Here is a 22929-nt window from a genome sequence, read left to right as displayed (position 1 = left end):
AGCTCATCCAGCCCAACCCCCTGCAATGAGAAGGGACTCCTTCAACTAGATAAGGATGCCCAGAACCGCATCCAGCCTGGCCTTGAATATCTCCAGGGATGGAGCACCCACCACCACTCCTAGCAACCTGTGCTGGTGTTTTACCACCCTCATTGTAAAGAATTCCTTCCTTATGTCCAGCCTGAATGTAGATCCTGCACTAACAAAGGGGTTTGTTGCAGTTTTGAGTTTAAAAGTGGCTTCCATTCGCCTCACCACCTTCAGCCCCACCAGTGCTTTGCAAACCCGTGGTGTCTTCGCATGCACATACCTGTGCTCATGGCACAAGCTGCCATCTCATGGCACTTCTTTAACTGCAAAGCATTTTATGCTGCTAAGCTACAAAACGTCCCTGGATTCTCCCACAGCCTCCTCTGCTGAGTCCCTTGTTTCCTCAGTTTTGTTTCAGAGCTAAACCTATGCTGGCCGCAGTGACCTTTCAGCACAGCAAGCAAACAGCGCACATCAACTCTTTTCCCTGTAACCTGACATTGCACATTTCAGAAGTACTCACTTAAATACTCTGCAACCTTTCTATAACACGTCTGCAGTATGGGGATAAAACCTACTATTATTATTTGCCCATCTCAACATTTTTACTGTAGGCAACTTCCTTAGATTTTCCTCAACCTGCATCTGTTACCATTTGCTATCGAGCACTGTACAAGGGAGGAAAAGCATCAGTTCCTAAAACATGAACTCTCTTTATTTTCCATTAGGGGATTTTTTATACATTGTGTTATGCCAATGCGATGCTATTTGTCACATTATTAATGGAGAAGGGGACTACTAATTAATCAGCTAAAATACAAGCCAGTAGATCCACCTTTATCAGGAGCAGTACAAACGGCTGGCCCAAACTATTAGGTTCTGGGGTTTGCATAATGGGATGTGCCTCTGCCAAGCAGTGGCAGCGTTACAGCCGTCGCCGTACTGCAGCCACCGAAGCAGCGCAAAGAATTAAAGGAAGAAATTGGTGAGCTTTTGCTATTTTATCTTTTACTTGACCTCTTCTGAACATTTCAGTGGGTTTTTTTTTCCAGCCCACTCATCCAAAACCCTACGTAGATCCAGTGCTGTATTGATTTTGTTCACTGTAGAAAACCGCTGACTGAAGGAATAGAATAAAACTCCACTCCTCTTAGCTTTTTACAGCTGGCGTTGGTTCATGGAGGTCAGAAGAAAATGCCATACCCCACCTTCCAAATGAGTGGTTGCTTGGGAACTGGAGATTAATGTTCACATTGTTATATACATCATGAGCTGCTGTTCAAACAGCTCCAGCTTCTAAAGAGGGACTGGCAGGACCAGCAAATTCAGGTGTGGTCATTGATTTCTTATTCCGACTCCTGTGTAACTTTAGTCTTCATGTCAGGAGTGTGTCTTGAGTGAGCCTCTTCATTTCTACCTCCTTATCTACACAGATCCATCATCAACAGGAAGTTTTAATTCAAGAACATGCTACTCCCTGCAAAGCGTTGCAGTTAATGAGTCATGGAATCATGGAATGGCTTGGGTGGGAAGGGAGATTAAGGTTCATCCAGTTCCAACCCCATGCCATGGGCAGGGACACCTTCCACTAGAGCAGCTTGCTCCAAGCCCTGTCCTTGAAGTTGTTTTTCTGCATTCAACTGACGGAGTGGGTGAGAAAATAGGTCCATTACACAGCCCTCAGTTTAATCTTCACAAGTCAAGCTGCAGTTTTTATATCCTATCTGCAATATGGGTTGGATATTTTTCCACCTAAATTAGCTTAGCCATACTGATAGAATGGTTCCCCATTTCTATGTTTGATTGTTGGGTTTTTTTTTTGTATGATGTCTTAAAACCAGGAATAAGGCAGCTAAAAGCAAAAATTTCACTGTAGCTTCTTCTGGCTGCGGTATCTAAGGAGAGGACACTCTTTGAAGCAAAAAAAGCAGCATGAAAGGCACAATGAGCCGAGGGAGATGGTGCAACGCACCCACTGCTCCTCCTCAGCTCTCCCAAAATGAGGGGTGAAAGGAAGTTACTCTCCCATAAGCAAGTTTGGCATGAAAGGATGTGTTATAGCAAAACACTCAGCAAAGAGACAATCCTTGCTGTTTCCTCCTCCTGTATTATACTTTTCCTTCTTATTTTATAATCCAAAATATTCCGGGGTGCTTTTTGCATGGAAGACTTAAAAACATTGTCCTTTGCTTTAGCTTTTATTGACAATTTTATCCCTCTGGAACAAAGGATGAATTTAATTTTTCCTGTTAACAGGCACATTTTTACAGTGCTTGCACAACTGTGTGGAAAATGGGCACCACAACATTATTCTTTTTGTCTGCTTATTCAATTATTGCCATACAAAATCAGCTATTTTAGAAACGTCTTTCAAAGTAGGTCAGGACAGAACAATGGAAGTCTGTGGGTACTTTCCAAAAATAAGTGATATACCCTGATTTGAGGGAGGTGCTGGGTTTCTGAACACCTCTTTGCCACTGTATTTAGAGGACTGTTAATCAGGAATGTAAAACTATGCCTTCAGAGCTGTAGACAGGATTGACCTGGCAGATGGGCAGTGGTGCAGCAGCAGCAGTGATGGATGCTAAAGGTGATAAAGGATAGATTATTTTGTTCTCTGTTTCTGATTTGCACTTTTTGGAGTTGTTTAGGGTTATCTGGTTCGATTGCTCCAGCAGATGTGCCAAGTTAGACTTCCAGGGGAGATTCATCTCCTTCCTAGTCCAGGACAGTGATGAAACTACCAAGAGGGATGCGGAAAGATTTCAGTGAGATCCAAGATGAGGTTGGGGTTTTGGGGGGGTTGGTATTTTTACTTCTAAACTTTGCATTGGGCATTTTAAGATCTCCACAGATCTGAGCCTTGGTTTCTCTCTGCTTCAGTTCCTTGCTGTAAAATAGATTAATCACATTTACTCATCTCACAGGAGCATCGTTGAAAAGGCATGCATAAAAAGATTGTCAGATGTTCACATATCATTTAACAGGGATATATTGGTACCTAAAATAAACATCTGAGAGTTTTCCTGTCCAGGGCAGAGAAATACAAAGAACATTTTTCCATGCCAGCAGCCAGCAAGTAATTTGAAGAGTGAGTAATTCTTCCCTTCAGAGACGAGCACCAAACACATCCACTGAGCTGTAGATTCAGCTGAAAATGTGTAGGTATCAAGTGCTTTACCAAGTAAGGGGCCCGTAGGCTGATCTTGATCATTAATCCAGAGTTTGTCATAAAGGGGATCAGAAAATAACCTGTTTCTTTTTTTACTCTGAATCCTTTCATGTCCATCCTTTCCCATTAACAGCAGTGTTGAAAGCATTTGGAGCCAGGCAGGCACCAGGAATTAATCCCCCTGCTAATGTGGTTTTCTGGCACTGACGTGGTGTTGCCAAGTGCAGATGGCTCCTAACACTGAGCTCCTACAGGCGAGTCTGCTCTGTCCTTTGCCTTCCTGTTCTTGTTGTTTCCTTTTTCTGCTTCACGATGAAAGCGTGTTCCAAGCCCAGACAGTCGTGCTTTGAACATCTAGGGTTTTCGAGTAAATCCATTCTACACACTCCAACCCAGAAAATAATTGATACAGCTTCATTTATTATGCATCCATATACATACAATTATCTTAATCCCATGATTTTGGAGCCAATAACCTTTTTGTTGACCTGATTATGATTTTAATGGAATTACTGCTCTCACCCTGCATATTGGCTACAGCTTTATTGCAAATAGAGGAAAGACAAGGAACTTCCTCTCATCTGTAGAGCAGCACTGCAGAGCCAAGTACACCAGCTAAAACCTCCACATCTATGACTGCAAACTTAAAATGAGGAGATTTTTTGGCTAACAATTTATAGAGGTTTTTTAGGGGGGATATAATAGAAGTTTTTTTAGTGTTAGAGCAATGCAAAGAAATTCAAGATCCTGCAAATCTGAGTGAAACTTAATTAAGCTGAAAAGCTTTTTGGTGAAGTTCTTTTCCTGTCTGCATGAGGACTAAGCCAGTGACACCCCGATGGTACTGTGGCTTTTAAGAGGTCCCTTTACCATAAAGCAGAGCTACTGAACTTATTTAGAGGTTTCATCATGTTCTAGCTTATTTTGAACATTTCTGTTCAGTTATATCAGCAATAGCTCAACTTCTCAATACTCTAAAGACCTGTGGAAAGTTTACTCTTTTGCTCGCTTGCCAGCTCCTCAGTTCCTTTCCAGTTCTTCCCGAAAGAATGAAACCAAGAATCAAGAGAAGAACCCTAGGATGTTTCGTAGCAAAGTCCTTCCCTCCCTTGTCAAGAGCAATAATTGCATTGTCAAGCAAATTACATCTTCTGTTTCAGTGCTCCATCTGGTTTATTTAGCAGGAGACTTGTGTAATGCAGCAAACTCCCACCTTCCTTGCATCCACCAGCCCACATACACAATGCGCTTATCCCACAGGATAGGCTGAACCAAGAGGAAATTTCTCAGGTCATTTTACCAACGTTATGCTCTGTTACTGCTGGTATTAACACGTCAGCACTTCCTCTGGTGCTCAAATGAATCCGTTAAGCAAAGCAATGATGCCAGCCTTAGGAGCCGACATGCACCCACCACCCGTCCAGCCCGCAGGACAAGCAGCCCATTAGCAGGTTGTGCCCTCGCTCCTCCAGGAGCACATCTCCAGGAGCAAAACCCAGCCAAGGTTATTGAAACCTGCTGTCAGAAGAGCAGACAAATGGACCTTTCAGTACTGACTGCAGAGTGCTGCACTGCCCTTCAGGACAGCAGGGAGGCTGGTGCTTCAAAAGTGCTCTGACCCGATAATTAACCCAAGCAAGGAAAAGAACATGTCACAAAATGCTGCTTTCTTTTTCCCCCTTTGTTGAAAGATCTTTTCCTAGCCTTGACTTTAAATAAAAACAAATGTGAGACATCAGATTCCTTAGGATTTGCTTCTTCTTAAAAAAAAAATCTAAATATCCTCACCTTTACAGTTCAGCATCCTTATTTGCTGACAAATAAGGAAAAGGAATACTTTTGCACAAAAAAAAAAGCATACCTATAATTTCAATCCTATTTCATAGAATCGCAGCCTGGTTTGTGTTGGAAGGGACCTTAAAGCTCATCCAGCTCCAACCCCTGCCCCGGGCAGGGACACCTTCCACTAGAGCAGCTTGCTCCAAGCCCCTGTGTCCAACCTGGCCTTGAACACTGCCAGGGATGGGGCAGCCACAGCTTCTCTGGGCACCCTGTGCCAGCGCCTCAGCACCCTCCCAGGGAAGAGCTTCTGCCTAAGAGCTCATCTCAGTCTCCCCTCTGGCAGGTTAAAGCCATTCCCCTTGGCCTGGCCCTACAGGCCCTTGTCCCAAGCCCCTCTCCAGGTTTCCTGCAGCCCCTTTAGGCCCTGGAGCTGCTCTAAGGTCTCCCCTTCAGGAGCCTTCCCTTCTCCAGGCTGCCCCAGCCCAGCTCTCTCAGCCTGGCTTCAGAGCAGAGCTGCTCCAGCCCTCGCAGCATCTCCGTGGCCTCCCCTGGACCCTCTCCAGCAGCTCCACATCCCTCTTGTGCTGCTGCCCCAGAGCAGGACCAGGACTGCAGGGGGGGACTCCCCAGAGTGCAGCAGAACTTTGTTTGCTTTGTTGCCCTATCAGACAGGGAAATAGCCAAACCTGCTGTTGCACAGGTACTTGTGAAAAGCTTTCAGCGGCCCTCTGCAGCATTTCACAAGTGGGTATTGTCAGCTCACATGTGGTTTGCCAAACTGAGACACTTGAGGAATTCTTCCCTTTCTGAAAACCAGCCTTGCGGGGTGTCTGAAACTGATAAAACTCTCCCAAACCATTTGTCTTCAAAGACCAGCCATTCAACATGAATTTTATCATCCAGAACAGGTAAAGTAAGTTTTCAGTAATGCCTGTGGCTGATGAACTAGGACTGACTGCCTTCCGAACAGTGCATAAACCACAGTTCCTCTTCCTAGCATCCTTATACCCCCCGTTATTAAAACGACTTGAAACCTTTAACTCTTTGACATTGAGAAGAAAATTCATGACAAGACTGAAGCCTAAAGAAAGTTCATTTGTACATTACTGAGCAAGTCCCTCCCCTGTAAGGCTTTCAGACTGACACAGAAAGGTCTTTGGATGGCTGTCATCCTTCGGAATAACAGCATCAATATGCAGGAAGGTTAATGTCTCATAAAGGACCGGGAATCTGACGATTACATTTATCAAAAGATGTGTAAATGAGCCCTATAGGAGCCTACTACAATGCCTTGCATAATTTATTCCTTGTACAATAAGAAGCTGATCAGATTTCATGCATGTTTACTTTTTGCAAGATAACTGCCAGAGTGTTTGAACTTGCCGTGGCATACAAATAGGGCTCAAAGTAATGTGTTTATCTACCTGACATTTTCATCTTGAAAACTTTCCTATTGTTTTGACAAAGCCATTCCCTCTTGCGAGAATAATCTCTCCCAAACATGAGAGGACTTGCTTTGTTTGAGACACACAATCTATCTGAAAGCTGATGAGATACGCGGAAGTGAAACAAAAGGCTCGCAGTGAAACCATCTGTATTTCTGATGCTGTCTATTTTCTTTCCAGAACTTTAAAGGACAAGACAATTAATTAAATCTGAAGCGACATGGTGAAGTTTTAGAGAAATCCTTGTTTCATAAATCGGTGACAACGTGCAGAGCCTTATGCTGCAATCCCTCGCTCTTGGAGCAAGGTCTTTGACACGTTGCAGGCTGTAAAGTTGAGCCCTTGTTCACCCATTTCCTTCTCTATGGTGGTAAATAGCTACTACTGCGAACTACCTCACCTTAGTCGAAGTATTACCTAAAGGAAAAATGCAATTTAAACTGTCTGGGATTCAGGATTTCACCTTTCTGTGGCATCATTTACAGCATCTGAAGCTTTTCCTGGTATCTAAACGTGCCTGAGTTCAACAGACGGACATTTCCCCCCGCAAACACGAGTTTACCTTTACCTTTACTTGCTGGTTCTAACGTCTTTGTTCTCCACTGCCTAGCAGGTGCAGACGAAGCTTGTTCTTTTGTTAGCTTTCCTATTTCACTTACTCCCCACAAAACTGGTTCCCAGCTCGTGACCCTCTTCAGATCCTGTACAAGAGGATCCTAACCGGCATTTCTTAAGCACAGATTCAGCATCGCTTGAAGACTCTTCCCTGTGACAGATGAGGCAGGTTCCCGAGCCCTTCATGCTGGAGGGAATGCTGTGGCTGTCAGTAAGCCCGGTGAAGGAACAGACCCCTCTTTGTTTTCGGTTCAGGTGCTGAAAGCTTTGTGGAGTTGCTGTTGAACTCGCTCCTTTAACCTGCCTGCCCAACTACTTTCAGACCGTGAGATAAAGGTTTCAAGCCGGCTTTATCTAAAGCTCTGGAAAGATATTCTGGCATGGAAAAACATCACCCCTAGAATACACTACCCTACCATGTCTCTGAGAGCACCGGTCAGCCCATTGTTTGAGGTGCTGCTCCATTGTCCCATGGTTATCAGGTATCTCCCCCTGTTACAGTGTCAAAGGCAGGACCCTGCTTCACATTGGGTAAGACACTCTGAAATGAAGTTTCTAACTGCAAAACAAGCAGCTGTACTTTTCAGCCTCAGACCCCTGGGTTTTAATAACTCTTAAATGCCTTTTATAGAGTCTAAAGAGCACTGGAGTTCTGCAGGACTCCGCAAAAAGGTTCTTCCTTAACATGACTGATAAGTGAGTGTGCATATAATAGATGCAGCGTCCTCCCAGTTAGGAAAGATAAGATATACACTTGAGTGAGAAATAACTTCCCACATAGAGTACATTCTGTAAAATTACTCTTTATTAAAAGAGCCTCATGTGCAACAACACTGCAGTAATGAATCCTGTACGCTGCTGTGTGCTTTTCAGATCAGCTTATTCTTCCCAATTCATTGGATTAGCAGATACTTCTCACAAAGGATTCTGATTTACAGTAACAAAACCTCTTTTCTTAGTTCACATTATCACTGATACTTCATCATCTTCAGGAGGCCAGTGTTGAACCCAAGCAAACAGCTATAGTTTCAATGGGTCTAAAGGAATAAGCCCAAACAAATTGTGTAGTCAAAGAAGGGACACAGCAAAACAATCCACAAATGAAACCTTGGTTAATACTGTGTGGGGGTGAAGTTGGTGAGTGGAACTTGTTCATTTAGAGGAACCAGGATTTTACTGCCTGCTATAGGACATAAACTCTCCATCACCATGCAGAAGTGCTGCTGCGGCTGAATTCCAGGGAGTGTGGTCCAAGGCTGGCAGCTGTTGGGTCTAGAGAGGAGGAATTCTGTGCCAAATCCAGGCAGATTCACTTGAGCGGGTGAAATAAAAACAAGGGAAAACATTTGAAGTACTTGGGGGAAAAAAAAAAAAACAAACAAAACAACAACTTTAAAAGTGTAATGGAGTCAAGCTAACAGAGGGGAGACTGAGATGAGCTCTTAGGCAGAAGCTCTTCCCTGGGAGGGTGCTGAGGCGCTGGCACAGGGTGCCCAGAGAAGCTGTGGCTGCCCCATCCCTGGCAGTGTTCAAGGCCAGGTTGGACACAGGGGCTTGGAGCAAGCTGCTCTAGTGGAAGCTGCCTATTGCTGCCTGTATTAGATCCAACCAGCTTTCTTCAAAGAAACCTCCTTCACATGGTTCATCTCATTCTCCTGTTGCAAGTCTTACACCATTTTCCTTCGGGAGCCATGGGCATCAGGGTACAAGTAGCATTTCTTCATCACAAATGCTCACAGTTCAAACGTGTCCAGCTAATATAGTTGCATGGCTTGAAAAATGTCAATCAACCACTCCTGTCACATACTTTCATGCTTCAATACAAATATGTCAGTAATGCTTCTTTTTTCAGACAAATTTGATCTTTTATCTGGGAAGAAGACTTCATGAGGATGAGTAGAATGACCCTCACTGGCAACCATAGAAACCACATAGAGATAACCCTGTCTAAGGAGATAAATTTATATCCCACCCAAATTTGGATGGCCTATTAAGGTTTGCAGCTTCCTCCTCCAGACTGCTTCAGTGGGAGACCATGCTCATTGGTGTGTGTACAAACATAGAGCCTAGAGATAATGCACGAGTGATTGCACTGAACATGTACTATGTGCATTAAAAACCAAAATCCCGTTGAAGCAGGATCCCTAAAACAAGTTGCCTTTTATGTGACACCCCCCCTGCTACAACAGTGTTTTATTCTGGGTGACCAATTGCCTCTGTGTGAGTCACCAGAGGAGTTGAAGTCAGCGAAAACGTTTGTGATAAAACAATGAAGCAGCAGAACAAGTTTTTCCACAATGAATGTATTCAAAAGAAGGCCTGTGTACTCATACACAGCACGCTGTGCCTATATTCACAGTGAGTGCCGAGTTTGATGCAGGTGTATGTCTTGTTTTGAGATAGATGTTGGGCTATTTCAGGCTATTTTCCACACTGAAATTGAAAATAACCCAGGAAAACTGAACGAACAGATAAAAAAAATACAACCTGACAGCAACAAGCCATACAAATGGGGAAATACGGGAATACTGTTCCATAAAATCATCAAGTTGATGGTGTCGAGACCCCAGGATTTCTGTGCTGGAACCACTCACAGCGACAGAGAGAGACACCAGGGCACAGCAAAGGAAAGAGTCATCTGCTGTGCAATGGTTCTGGGGACGTAGCTTTTGATTAATTGAGGAAAACTGCGCTTTCTGTCAGAAATCTGAATTTATGAATGTGATTTCTGTAATGGCGTTGTACTTGTTCCTGAGCTGCCCTTGCGCTGAGGGAGGCGCACTGATTTATTTCACCAGGGTGTCCAGGGAAAGGAAAGAGTTTTATTACCCTGGAGAGCTGACCATAGTCCTACCCCCTGCTTTTTACACACTAAATTATGAGGGCTGGCTACTATGTGTGAAAATTTCCCCTCCTTGTTGACGGAAAGGCTTTCTCTACAAGCTGTGAAATGCAGCATTTTGTTCTGCTCTAATTATGTCCTGGATCCTGGGCGGTGTTTCCGGGCTATGTCCTTATGTTCCTACTGTCTGAGGAAACCAGCCAAGTGCTAATGTTGGACAAAGAGCAGGGAAAAGACATCAAACCGATGATTTGTTTTGCTTCTTAGATGTAGAGAGACATATTGCTCTGTTAAAGCACAGCCTTGTGTGAGGGGCAATGACAGCTTCAGGGGAAAGAGACATTTTGTTCGTAGCAGTCATCATGTATCTCTCACCACGTTAAACAAGTTCTGGGTAGGGTACAGAGAGGGACAACATTACTTTTCCCTCTGCAGTTTCCCCTGGGGAAACCTAGGGTCTGACTGCACAATCAACCTGATACCACTCAGTCACGCATGGTGTGTCCATTGCATGGGTGGCCAACGATGGCCAAGAGGCAATGCTTAATTTCTAGTCCTCCTATACCTGCAAAGGATCAAACAAAATGGATATTCTTCCCAACCATTCCCTAGTTTGCCCTGTGAAAGAGAAACACATTCGCACAGTTATCCTTCAGTGTATAATCGATGTATGTAATCTCCAGTGCCTGGGGGTTAATCGAGTCTTTTTCTGTTAATGTTTTTCTTGCAATGCACTAGAGCTTGCAATATTTAAGATGCATTTAAGCATTTAAATAATGAATTATTTTGAAAAAGCAAAACAACTGCAAGTGCTCTATGCCAGATATTTATGCCTCTGGATTCTTAATCTATTTTATAATGAGATGATTAACTCTCACTGCTATGAAAGATCCTCCACTGCAGGTTATGCAGCATTTCTGTGCTTATCTGCAGGAGGCTGTGTGGTTCCAATACAGCATTGAGGGGCAGGAAAATAGATTACTCCGAATGCATGAAGTGAAAACTTACGTTTCTTTTGAAATGCTGATGACATGCAGTTTTTTACTTCCAGGTACTTCATGGGCATAGTCTGCTATGTGGTTTTATATTGTTCATCCCCTTCTCAGAAAGAGAGCCCCTGAGGCAGAAAATGCACCTAGAAGTGAGTGTGTTTTACGATGCCAAGGTCTCCTTCAACTGTAGTTATTCAATTGCTGCATCAGCCAAAAGTCTCTTCAAGCCTCCCCAAACCTGCTGGGGAACAATAGCTTCTTGTTCTCTGCAACAATCGGAACGTGAATCAGCACCTCCCAACACCTTGAGGTGGGCGCTGTTGTTACCAAACACGTGGAGAGATAGAAAGAAGAGCTGTATAATGATTTCAATGAAAGGGCATGAACCAGCTCCTCCTTGGCTTGTTCAATGCTGCTCATGACTAAAATCCTGATGCCTCAGCAAAGGAGAAGGAAAGGCTTCTTGGCTGATAAATAAATTGTGAGCAGTTCCAGGGTATATGACTATCATAAAATGAGTCGCTTCCGTGTTTTCCCACTTGTGTTTGCCTTTTAAAGGACAGAAATATTTTAAAACTTCTAATGCTTTAAGCATTTTGAAGAGAAAATGTGGAGGTTTTATCCTCTGGAGAGGATCAGCCGTAAACACTAAAGCTACCAAGCACTTTAAAACAAAGCGGTTAAGACGAGCTTTACTCTCTCTGCTCCCACATCGAGCTTCAAGTGAATTCAGCAGCAATCATTATCATGTTGAGGAGTTTTGCTGTCCAACGTTTCTGCCTAAAAATTCTTTCCTTTTGTGTCTCCGACAAGTATTTTGCTTGACAGTCTCTGCAAATCACTTGGAATCTCTGAGAAAACAGAATCTGTCTGGAATCTCTGAAAAAGTTTACTCTTTCTCAAACAATCTACACCACATTATGAATCCCAGCATGTAAAATGACTCTGTGTTTTCGCTTGGTGAACAAAGGCAGCTCTGTCACAGGGGAAAGAGCCAGTTGTGCAGATGGGGATGGCAGAGGACCGCTGTTCCTTCGCAAGTAGGGTTGGTATCATAGTTCATGTTGTTCTGCTTCTGGGCCCTGGGAAAACAACGCCTGTAGAAATTCAGATACAGCTGCTCTCATTTGCTTTTGTTTGCTCTGAATTAATATTACCTCATAGTGGGGTTAGATTTGGATTTGGGGGTAGTGAAATGCAGTAGGAGGAGCAAGGTAGGTGCTCGAGCTGCCTGTTCACAGAACAAACTTGTTTAATGATCTGAGTTGCCCCATCAAAGGGCTCACTGAATCCCAGAAGTGGCCATCGCCCTTCACATGGTGAAAGCAAGGAAGGAAATTTCAAACCAAAATCAGTTCCAAATTTGTATTTTATTTTCTTTTTATTTCTGTTTCAGTTTGGAAGGGACCTTAAAGTCCATCCAGCTCCAACCCCTGCCACGGGCAGGGACACCTTCCACTAGAGCAGCTTGCTCCAAGCCCCTGTGTCCAACCTGGCCTTGAACACTGCCAGGGATGGGGCAGCCACAGCTTCTCTGGGCACCCTGTGCCAGCGCCTCAGCACCCTCACAGGGAAGAGCTTCTGCCTAAGAGCTCATCTCAGTCTCCCCTCGGGCAGGTTAAAGCCATTTCCCTTGGCCTGTTCCCTTGTCATAAACAAGGATAAACTGCTTTAACTATTGCTATCCTGTGTGTCTTTACAACATGCACACACGTACCAGAAGTGTTGGGCAGCTTTAAATTCACAAACTCTTTCATGCTAAGAACAGGACTTGACACAGGGAGCTGCACTACAGCAAGCAAGAGAAGAAGACAGAATCCCACCGCCCTCAGACCTTCACCTAGTCCACCTCAAAAGGAAGGAGCAGTTATTAACATTGTAATCCTACAATTAAATGTAGAAAACTGATGGACCTGACAGTGCAAATACTAAAAGCAAAATGAGGCTGAAGAGGTAAAGTAAGAACTGCAGTTTTGATGTTAATAGCCTTAGAAATGCAGCACTTGAATCCATCTCATCTCATTAAAACATATACATATATATCCATTGGAACATTTCCATTGCCTGTAAATGGTATCACTCCTGAGGTAGCTTAAGCTTTCTGTCCAGCCTCTGCTTCCTCCCCTTCTATTGCACCTTATCCTGTATATGGAATTTCAGTGACCTTTCAGTTGACAAGCCATTTTAGAAAGGGCTGCTGTCTTTTGGTTGTAGACACTTAACTTACTGCAAGAGAGATTTAGTTAAAAATTAATTTGGTATTGTGTGTGGTACCATTAATCACAATGACTTTATTTGCTATGAAACTGGGTAGGGTGATTAAATTCACTTCCATTTCACTGTGACTTAAAAATGAAATGAAATGAAGGACCAACACTCGGAACTGGTTTTATTTATGGTTTTACTCTGTTGTAAGTTTTATGTCACACATCTGGGTAAGGAGAGAAGGAATCCTAACATGTATAGCCAGTAGGATATGTATCTTGCCATTTCCATGCCATTTCCTTGCCCATTCCAGTATGTTCTAATCATCACCTTATCCATGTTTAGCGTAGGTTTTAGTCATTCTCATCACAGAAGCTTATTCCTTTCTCTGTCCAGGGAAAGATGACACAAGTACTTCCAAAAAACCCCCTTCTGCTTTCCATTCACAATATATAAATTGCCTTCCCTACCTCCACGTCTGAGTACACAATGGTCTTGTACATGGGTTGCAGCAGAACTGAACTAACGTGGGTGTTCTTGGCATCAAGGAGGCGAGAACCAGCTTTCTGCTGCTGTTATTAAAGTCTAAATGAAATATTACGCAGCTGGCACCATGTTTCAGTAGTTCTTAAAACAATACTTCTTAAAACAGGCTATCCACATAACCTTTAGAGCAAAGTAAGTTGTAAAGAGCAGCCAGGATGAAAAAATGCTGAGTAAATAAAGCTGAAAAGAATAAGCTCCTCGGAGCTAGGCTACCTTAAGTGACTTGATTGATACAACAAAAGCAAGTGTTAGACAAGATAATACAAACATAGATCTTCAAGCTATTAATCAGATTAAAAAACAATATGAAAAGCAGCACAGATTCATAGACTGAAAGAAAAAGGCAGAAAATGCAGCTGTAGTGGGCCATCCTAGCAGGAAATTAGAGACAACAATAATGGGCAGTTACTGAATACTGAATTAGTGAAGAACGTAGAGCAGCGGATCAATACTGATCATATCAGGCTCTTGTAATGGCAGTGCTAGGGACTTGGCTAGTATGTGGCTTTTGCAACTAGGGAATGTGCTGGCCTTGGGATACATAACCTATTTTCCCTATGCAGAACATGTGATTCAGGGCTTCAGCTTGAGTTGTTTTATCAAGTTTTTCCGTGAAATAGCATCTCTCAGGGTTATAATGTCCATGAAGCACCACATTGCATTTTGAAGCCAGTATGGCCAGATGCAGCAAGTCACAGCACCTCAACTGTCCTACCTGGGCATTTCTGTCCATTACTTGGCAAAATTTCCCCTTCTGAGTGATGGAAAAATGGGGGAGTTATACTGTTGTCCAGAGAAGCTGTGGCTGCCCCATCTCTGGTAGTGTTCAAGGCCACGTTGAATGGGGCTTGGAGCAAGCTGCTCTAGTGGAAGGTGTCCCTGCCTATGGCAGGGGTTGGAGCTGGATGAGCTTTAAGGTTCCTTCCAAAACAAACCAGGCCTGGACTCTATGATTCTATGTCTAGAGGGTTTCCCCATCAGAGAATTGGACCTCGGCAAAACACCTCCATCCTGTTCACATATGGGTTTAAGGTCTGAACGGGGCACATGGATGGGATATGGGAGGTAAAGGAGTGTTTGCATAGAGGCTGTGAAGCATCACAGGACTCTGGCTGTCACAAGCATGAAGACAAGGAGTTTCCTCTCAACACCTTTGGTCTGCATAATGGCAGTGGTAAAGCTGTTTCAGCAGCCCTCCTCATTTACATGGTCTGTGTTGCAAACTATTTTTAGGCATGATTTTGCAACTGTACTCCACATGAATAGGTTCACATGTAAAACCAGTGCTGCACCAGCAGAAATGTTTTGAGTGTCATATTGTGGGAGATTAGCCCATTTCATAGAGTCATAGAGTAGGTAGGGTTGGAAAGATCATTCAGTTCCAATCCCCCTGCTGTGGGCAGGGACACCTCACACTAAACCATGGCACCCGTTTGCCAGAATTCAGAATAGAACAGGCTTCTCTTTCCATTCTCTAAACCAATATTTTTAACTCAGACAAATAATTAGGCAAGTGGTTTGTCAGCTAATTTCAGCCCCAGCATATTACATGTACTTCTGTTTGTTTCCAGTCTCCTTTATGCCTTGCCTAAAGTCCTAATTGATGAAAATCCATTGAAGTTATGGATCAGATAGAATTCATTCTTCATCTCACACATAGCTGGTACTCATGACTCTTTGTCATAAGATACTCTTGAAGCTGAGTCTTATAAGATTTAACAAAGACACTTCCAAGGACAGAAAGACCATTTGGAAATATGTTAGGCAACCTTAAACAGAATCTTGTTCCATGTCAAAATAGCTGTGTTAGGAAGAACACCCATCGGGTAGCATCCTTCCCTGGGCCACTCCAAAGATGGTTGCTCTGCTCTTGCTCCCACCATGGTGCCATGGCCCATTGTGGCCAGGGCAATGTATTCTCAGTGTCATTTGAAATGGGAAACTGAAAATAAAGCAATGAAAATCCCTTGGTTTAATATTTATGAAGGATCTACATCTGGCTTACTTATTTTTCATTACACATGAAGCATGAAAACATAAGAATGATGTGTGAACATAAAGTTGAAATGACAGCATACAGGCAGGCTAAGCAGATTGTCCTGAGCTCCACTATTATTATTTATACAGAAATGAAACTGTAGCATAAAACTACACATCACATTAAACAGTTTTCTTTCAGATAACAGATCACAAAGATACAGATTTATCAATATACTGTAAGATATACCTCACTGAAGCAGGTATGGATTTAGACATCAGGATCAATAGGCAATCAAAAGGAAGATCAGTGTTTAAAGAGCATTAAAATGTCTGTATTATACCAACAGTGGCAGGGAGAAAAAAGCAGATAAAGGCTCAGGAAACTGCTGGAGCATTGTTCCCATTGTAACTACGGCTTCAGCATTTGCTTGAATGACAATACCTTGAAGCATGAATATAAAATCACTCATTTGGACTGGTAAACTATAGGATCAAAACCCACGAGTTCTTTTTCCTCTGGAACAAATTACTAGTTTTATTTTAGGATATTCACAAAATCACTGAATCACAGAATGGTTTGGGTTGGAAGGGACATTGGGGTGTCCAAAGAGAACTTTTACATTGCTTTGAAAACATTTTGCAGCCAGTATAGTATAAGGCCAGGAGTGCAGGCTTGTGGTCATTAAATATGTGTTCATCATCCAGTTATCAGCAAAGTGAGATACTGCAATAGGAGTAATGATGCAGCCCTGATATGCCCATGCCTGCTTCATACAGATTCATGTTCTGGTGTTCAGAAGCAGTTTATGTCCTTACTGAGCTGCTGCCTACATATTTTTCCCACACGTACTGAGCACTGCCGGATTCAGCTGAGTTGATTTACTCTAGTGGGTAGCTGGTGTGACTCTCACTCACTCCAAGGCCATTTAATATGTGCATCTATTATTCAGTAAATCACACAAAAAATCCACTTCTTCCTATTAAGAGCCCCCATGATTAACTTGAAATACTACCTTGCACATCTCTATCACTTTGAAACTTGACTGTGATTTGAATCTACTCAATAGCTAAGACCTGAATCAGAGGATAATAATAACTGAAGCAATAAAAAGACAAAGAACCAAGTTTCCTATTGATCTGCTGGAAATGAGCGAAGTAAGAGTATTGTACCTAAAAGAGGAAAGCACGTATATTATGAAAACATAGAATCATAGAATGGTTTGTGTTGGAAAGGACCCTAAAGCTCATCCAGTTCCAACCCCTGCCACAGGCAGGGACACCTTCCACTAGAGCAGCTTGCTCCAAGCCCCTGTGTCCAACCTGGCCTTGAACACTGCCAGGGATGGGGCAGCCACAGCTTCTCTGGGCACCCTGTGCCAGCGCCTCAGCACCCTCACAGGGAAGAGATTCTCAGTCTCCCCTCTGGCAGTTACATCTCTATCCTATCTTACACCAGTTTCTTGAAGTATAATGTAGTGTCTCAGAAAATGATCTTTTGAAGTAGCGCTGGTAATACACAACCCATCCTTCTCTACAAGCATATTCTATCCCATCCCTTCCTCTGAAAACATTCGTTGTATCAAAACAAGTACTTAAAATACTCAACAGTAAGAGTTCCAGTAGTGACTTTGGAGTGCACTCATTTCTTATTGGCAATGTGATGCACTGCACTGATTTCAACAGAGCTTTGTGTGGTCAGGAGTTGCATTTGATTGTGAACTCCCCAGAATGATAGGAACAGTAATGATGTGCTAATCATTGTAGTCTGTAACTAGATGCCAGCTGTCATCTCACCTAGGACTTGGATTCACTTTATTACCTACTTCACAGGCTCCAGAAAAAATAATTCATTTTCTGGTGAAATAATCACAATTTTGCCTTTCCTAAGTGTCAAAATGGATTTATTTGCAATCCAGCTATTCCATTTCTACTATCTGTAGAGATTCCATTTCTTAGCCATGCCCATCACCCAGCAGCAGCAGATAAGAAGGTCCCTCTGACAGAGCTCATGTAATGGAGTAGGACTGAGGTCTGTGATAGCAGCACTAAGTAACTCTGTGATGAAGGGAGACTGCTCGTCTGCCACCAGCTCAGTGAGAGCAGCAATGAATCCACAGGAAGCTGTGCCATGTAAGTCACTTCTGGTTAGGAAAAGTTGCTTTTTTGTTCATTCTCTGTGCAGAATCCTAAAAGCTCATTATGGAAATGAAAAATTAACATGCACTTAATTCCACTCATTTTAAAACTAAGCTATCAGGGACATCATCATCAGGGACAGCGCACAACACAAAGGAGCATCAGCAGCTTTTCGTATCCTTGCACAGAGATGGCCATTAGAGCTGTGGGATAAAACCTTGCCTATATCCTCACTTCTCCATAAGAGCAATGAGAAAATCTTAGGAACATGACTAAAGGTAGAGAGAAACAACAGGTCTGTACCGACCCCTTGAAACGGGGCTTAGAAAGTGGGAAAAATGTCTACACACAAGTGCAATGTGGGGTTTTAAACCTGTTAGTGCTTTGGTTGTGAAGACCATCTGATCATACACCTGGTTTTCCTTTGCGTGTCAGCCAATGTGTTTATTTTGCTTCCAGTGTTTTCTTAATAACCTCTAACGATAATTGAATTTGACCTTTATTTAGCGCCAAAAAAGGACTTATCTGCAATCCTCTTATTCGACTTTAAGCGTTTCTGGAGCTCTCATTTCTCTGTCGCGCCTCATAAAGTCTACCTTAGTGGAAATGAACACATGTTCTCATCTATCCATAAAGATATATATTGAAGATAAGAGAAGAAGTTGAAGTTTTCTATATAAACTAACCAGAGAAATTCAGTCTCTCAGATGAGCTCATCGAAGCCAGTGATGCATTCAAAATCTTCATGGGTCGTTTAATAATTAACTGGATTCCAAAAAGCTGGTTGGTGGTGTTTTTTAGATCAAGAGCTTCGGCTTCTTATAGGCACAGTTTAGTGGGTTTGTTTAGCAGCGTTGTAGCAGAGGATACTCTAGAACACAATCTGTGTGTTTTAGTCATCCCTGTGCAGAGACAAACGTTCACGTGCATGAGATCCTTCACCATCAAATTGTTTCAAAGGTAGAATTAAAGCTCAGATGCCTGTTTCTGCATGGCCACACAGCGTGGATGGGAATTTCTGTCTGTGCAGGAGAAGGACAACACGGCTATGAAAACTTTGGTTTCAATATAGCACAAGCTCACGCTGCAGTTATAGGAGAGGGATTTTTGACAAGGAGAGCTACGGATAGGACAAAGGGGAATGGCTTTAACCTGCCTGAGGGGAGACTGAGATGAGCTCTTAGGCAGAAGCTCTTCCCTGTGAGGGTGCTGAGGCGCTGGCACAGGGTGCCCAGAGAAGCTGTGGCTGCCCCATCCCTGGCAGTGTTCAAGGCCAGGTTGGACACAGGGGCTTGGAGCAAGCTGCTCTAGTGGAAGGGGTCCCTGCCTGTGGCAGGGGTTGGAACTGGATGAGGTTTAAGGTCCCTTCAACACAAACCACTGTGTTATTCTATTTATGGAGAGGGTAAAATGTGATGCTGGGTCATTGAAGCACAGCAACACCACATCAGTTAAACTTCCTTCTTATTTCTTCTAGAATGAACATAAAATGAATGAACCCCATGAGTGTGGATTCAAAGGATTCCCCTTAGTTGGGAAATACTGAGTCTATATGGATGCAAGCTCCCTCGGACTACATGGGGAGGAAAGCCCATCCCTAGCGGCAGGGCTGGTGATGAGATCCTGGCTCTCTGTAGCTGGATGAGCTTTAAGGTGCCTTCCGACACAAACCGTTCCAGGGTTCTAAGACTCTGTGATAATGAAGAATGATGAAGAATAATCAGTATGGGCTTTGAGTGAAATAAGCAGTATTTGGCTGATGTCTCTTACCAACGTCATTGACATTTCTCCTGAGTTTTCTCCTCTCCAATATTAGTCCCTTGCTTAAGAAGATTAATTTATAGGTTTCTAGAAGTGTTTATAAAAAAATTGGCAACTGGAGTAGGAATAGATTTGAAATACGAGCGTATTTTTTACTTTATTCTTTCAATATGAAAGTTCCTATTTGTTAAAAGAACCCAACCATTAAATATCTCCAAGGAAAAAGAACTCAGACAATACATTAAGCTAACTGATGTATTACATTTAAAAACCTCGCTTTAGATCACAGGGTGTATTTACAATCGCTGTGTGCTTAATTTGTGGTTCTGCATTTATAGCCATTGATGAAAGGTTTCCATTCCCAGTAATAAGCAGTATTGTTGAAGGCAAAAAGTGGTCATCAGGAGCAGCTGAGGAAAAGATTTTCCATTGTGAAAGCACATTGAAGTGATTGTTAAAAGGTTGTTCTCCACGGTGAGAAAGAGACTCCTCCATGGCATGGTTCAGAGTGCAGCACTCAATGGGCAGAATAAAGCACCGTGCAGTGGCAGGGCATAGGTCTGAGTCCAAAAATGAAATCCCTGTTCCTGGCCCCAAGTCTCTGTTTCTTGACCAAGTACCCTTCTTCTTGAAGGAATCCCATCCCTTCCAGTTTCCTATTTGTAGAAGCATCTGATTCATTGAAGTGCACAGGAGGTGAAGGTAATATGCAAATGCTTCCATGAGTTCTTCAGCAATCCATCTGCAGGTCTGGAAACACCTCCCCATTTCAAACTGGTGATATAGAACAAGGAGGCAGGTTTAAATTACTTCTGTCATACCAGCTTAAGTCCTTATTGCAGCTTCTGCCTCCAGCAGGCTTTATTAGTGTGGTTGACTATCTCTGCTCCTCTCGTCTACCTGCATCTAGAGATGATGACAAGCTTTGTAGGTGAAATAATTTACAATTTAAAGCATAGAAGGAGAAAACTTACAATTCTAACACACATAAGAACTGCAGTGTCTCCATTATATGAAAACTTAAGGCTTAAATTTCCTTTTTGGCATCTCTGTTATATATTCTTTGAGAGGGGCTCCTAGCAATAGTGCAACAGGACCTTGTACAGTTCCTCTGCTCCTCAGTGCGACCATCCCAGAATCATCAGTCCTTCCTATGGGCTGCAGCCATTGGTAATGACTGCCTCATGCAAAGAGATTGGAAATATATATATATATATATATATATATATCTGTCAAAATAGATTGTGGAGTGTATGCTAGGGCAAAATGCATGACAGTGAAATGCGATTTGGAAGTGTCAGGCTTGATGTGAAATGATAGAATGAGTGTGTGTTTTCTCAGGAGATCATGTCGTAGTCATGGTTAAGGAAATGATGAGCTGTATTTTGAAGAATTTCTCATCCCTTCTTTCAAATCAATATAGAAAGAAAAGTAACCCCCTTCCGGAGATTATTCCCTTCCCAGAAGCTGTTTACAGAAGTAAAATGCATCAGGAATTGAATTCCAAGAGAACTTTTTATTCTTATGGGGATTTGTCTTCTAGTTTAGTAAGCAGGAAGAACTATATATATCATGCAGAAGTTATATAAATACTGGTCAGAATGAAAACGGGATGCCTTCAGAGCCCATAATTGAATCTCACACATAATTGCGTGCTCACTGAACCTCAGGCTCACATCCTGCTGCAAAAGAGCTCCGCCTCTGTGAGTCTCATGTGGGGGATCGGCAGCAGCCATGCACAGCAGGCTCCCGTGGACCAGCCCAAGAGCCTCTGCAGAGTGGCAAAGAAAACCTCTGCCAGATGATCAGCTGTGTTGCTCCACTTCCCCTCCTTTCCTCTGGAGTGCTGTGCCTGATTCTCACACTGTGGCGAAGCCCATCCCAGCTGCCCCGGTCACATTCTGTGCTACAGCACATAGTTTATTATGGCACATACAGTCAGATAATCCTAATTCTTCCCTGTGAGGGTGCTGAGGCGCTGGCACAGGGTGCCCAGAGAAGCTGTGGCTGCCCCATCCCTGGCAGTGTTCAAGGCCAGGTTGGACACAGGGGCTTGGAGCAAGCTGCTCTAGTGGAAGGTGTCCCTGCCCGTGGCAGGGGTTGGAACTGGAGGAGCTTTAAGGTCCCTTCAACCCAGAACAGTCTGGGATTCTGTGGTTGTAATATATACAATGTAAGGAAAAACCATTGCATGGGCAATGGCAGCTAATTTAATAGGCTTGGGGTTTTCTTCCTCATAGTGGGTTTTGTCTGAAGCTCTGCAATATTCACCCCTTGAGGGATAAAAGTGACAAAAGTGAAAGGATTTAAATTCATTATTTGGAGGATAAAGAATATTCTGGTCTGTTGATATTTTAACTGATTCTTACAGACAGCTGCATATTCACAGCTCCTCCCTGTACGGAGGCAGGGAATGAAACAGCCAAGCTATAACACACTCACTTCACACTGCTACCACCTCAAAGTCACTGTATTGCAGTAGTTTCTCCCTAAAAGCTGCGTTTTCTTCAGCTAGAACTTTCCTGCCACTGGCCCTGTAGAACAGGTAAATTTTAACCTCAGAGGTCTGGTCTGATATGCCTCTTTTCTCTCTAAATATCCATCCCATTGCCCAGATGATTGCTTTCTCCATTAATGATAAGTATGAAATACTAATTTATTAATTATATACTTTTTTTTTACATTATATTTACTTATATACTAACTTATTTATGTACTAATAATAGATACTAATTATTGGAGAAATTTCTGACTGTTCACCCATTTGAATAACAAGATTTTAGGAAAAAAAGATTTTCCAGATTTTCAGTCAAAAGAAAACAAAAAAGGCACAATCAGGAGAAAGGTAATAAATGAGCACTGGAGAGAACTTCACAATAAAGAGCATTTAATGCTCTGTCTCTACTGCAGTTTTCCCTGTGTCCTTGAGATGGCCTCATCCACTGGCGCACGTGGGAGTTATCTGGAGGTCTCTGGTGAAGCATCTCCTACTGACTATGACTGGATCAGCCCCAAATAGGCCCTCCCTTTTTATTATCATCTCTCCTGAGTTTCCTCCTCTCAAGCCAACCGATATTAGTCCCTTGCTCAAGGATAGTTCTGCAATATATTGATATCTAGAAGTATTTATAAAAAAAAATAGCACCTAGATTTGAAATCCAAGCACATTATTTCACTTTATTCTTTAAATATAAATGTTCCTATTTGTTAAAACAACCCAACCATTAAATACCTTCAAGGAAAAAGAAGAACTCAGACAATATGTTCCAGCAGCCACCTCTCAGCTCTGCATATATTATTTGCACTGAGACACTCTCAGGTCTGTAGCTTATATATTTTTCATGTACCGGTTGCTTAAATGATTTCCCCACATCCTTTATGTCACCCTTTGGTACACCGATGTGTGCAGGTCCCATCCTGGGG

Source organism: Pezoporus flaviventris, unplaced genomic scaffold (genome assembly GCF_033815535.1).
Source record: "Pezoporus flaviventris isolate CSIRO_AGI_PZ_B2104156 unplaced genomic scaffold, CSIRO_AGI_Pfla_v1 ptg000129l, whole genome shotgun sequence".
NCBI classification, from domain to species: Eukaryota; Metazoa; Chordata; class Aves; order Psittaciformes; family Psittacidae; genus Pezoporus; species Pezoporus flaviventris.
Note: the sequence above shows the minus strand (reverse complement) of the source record.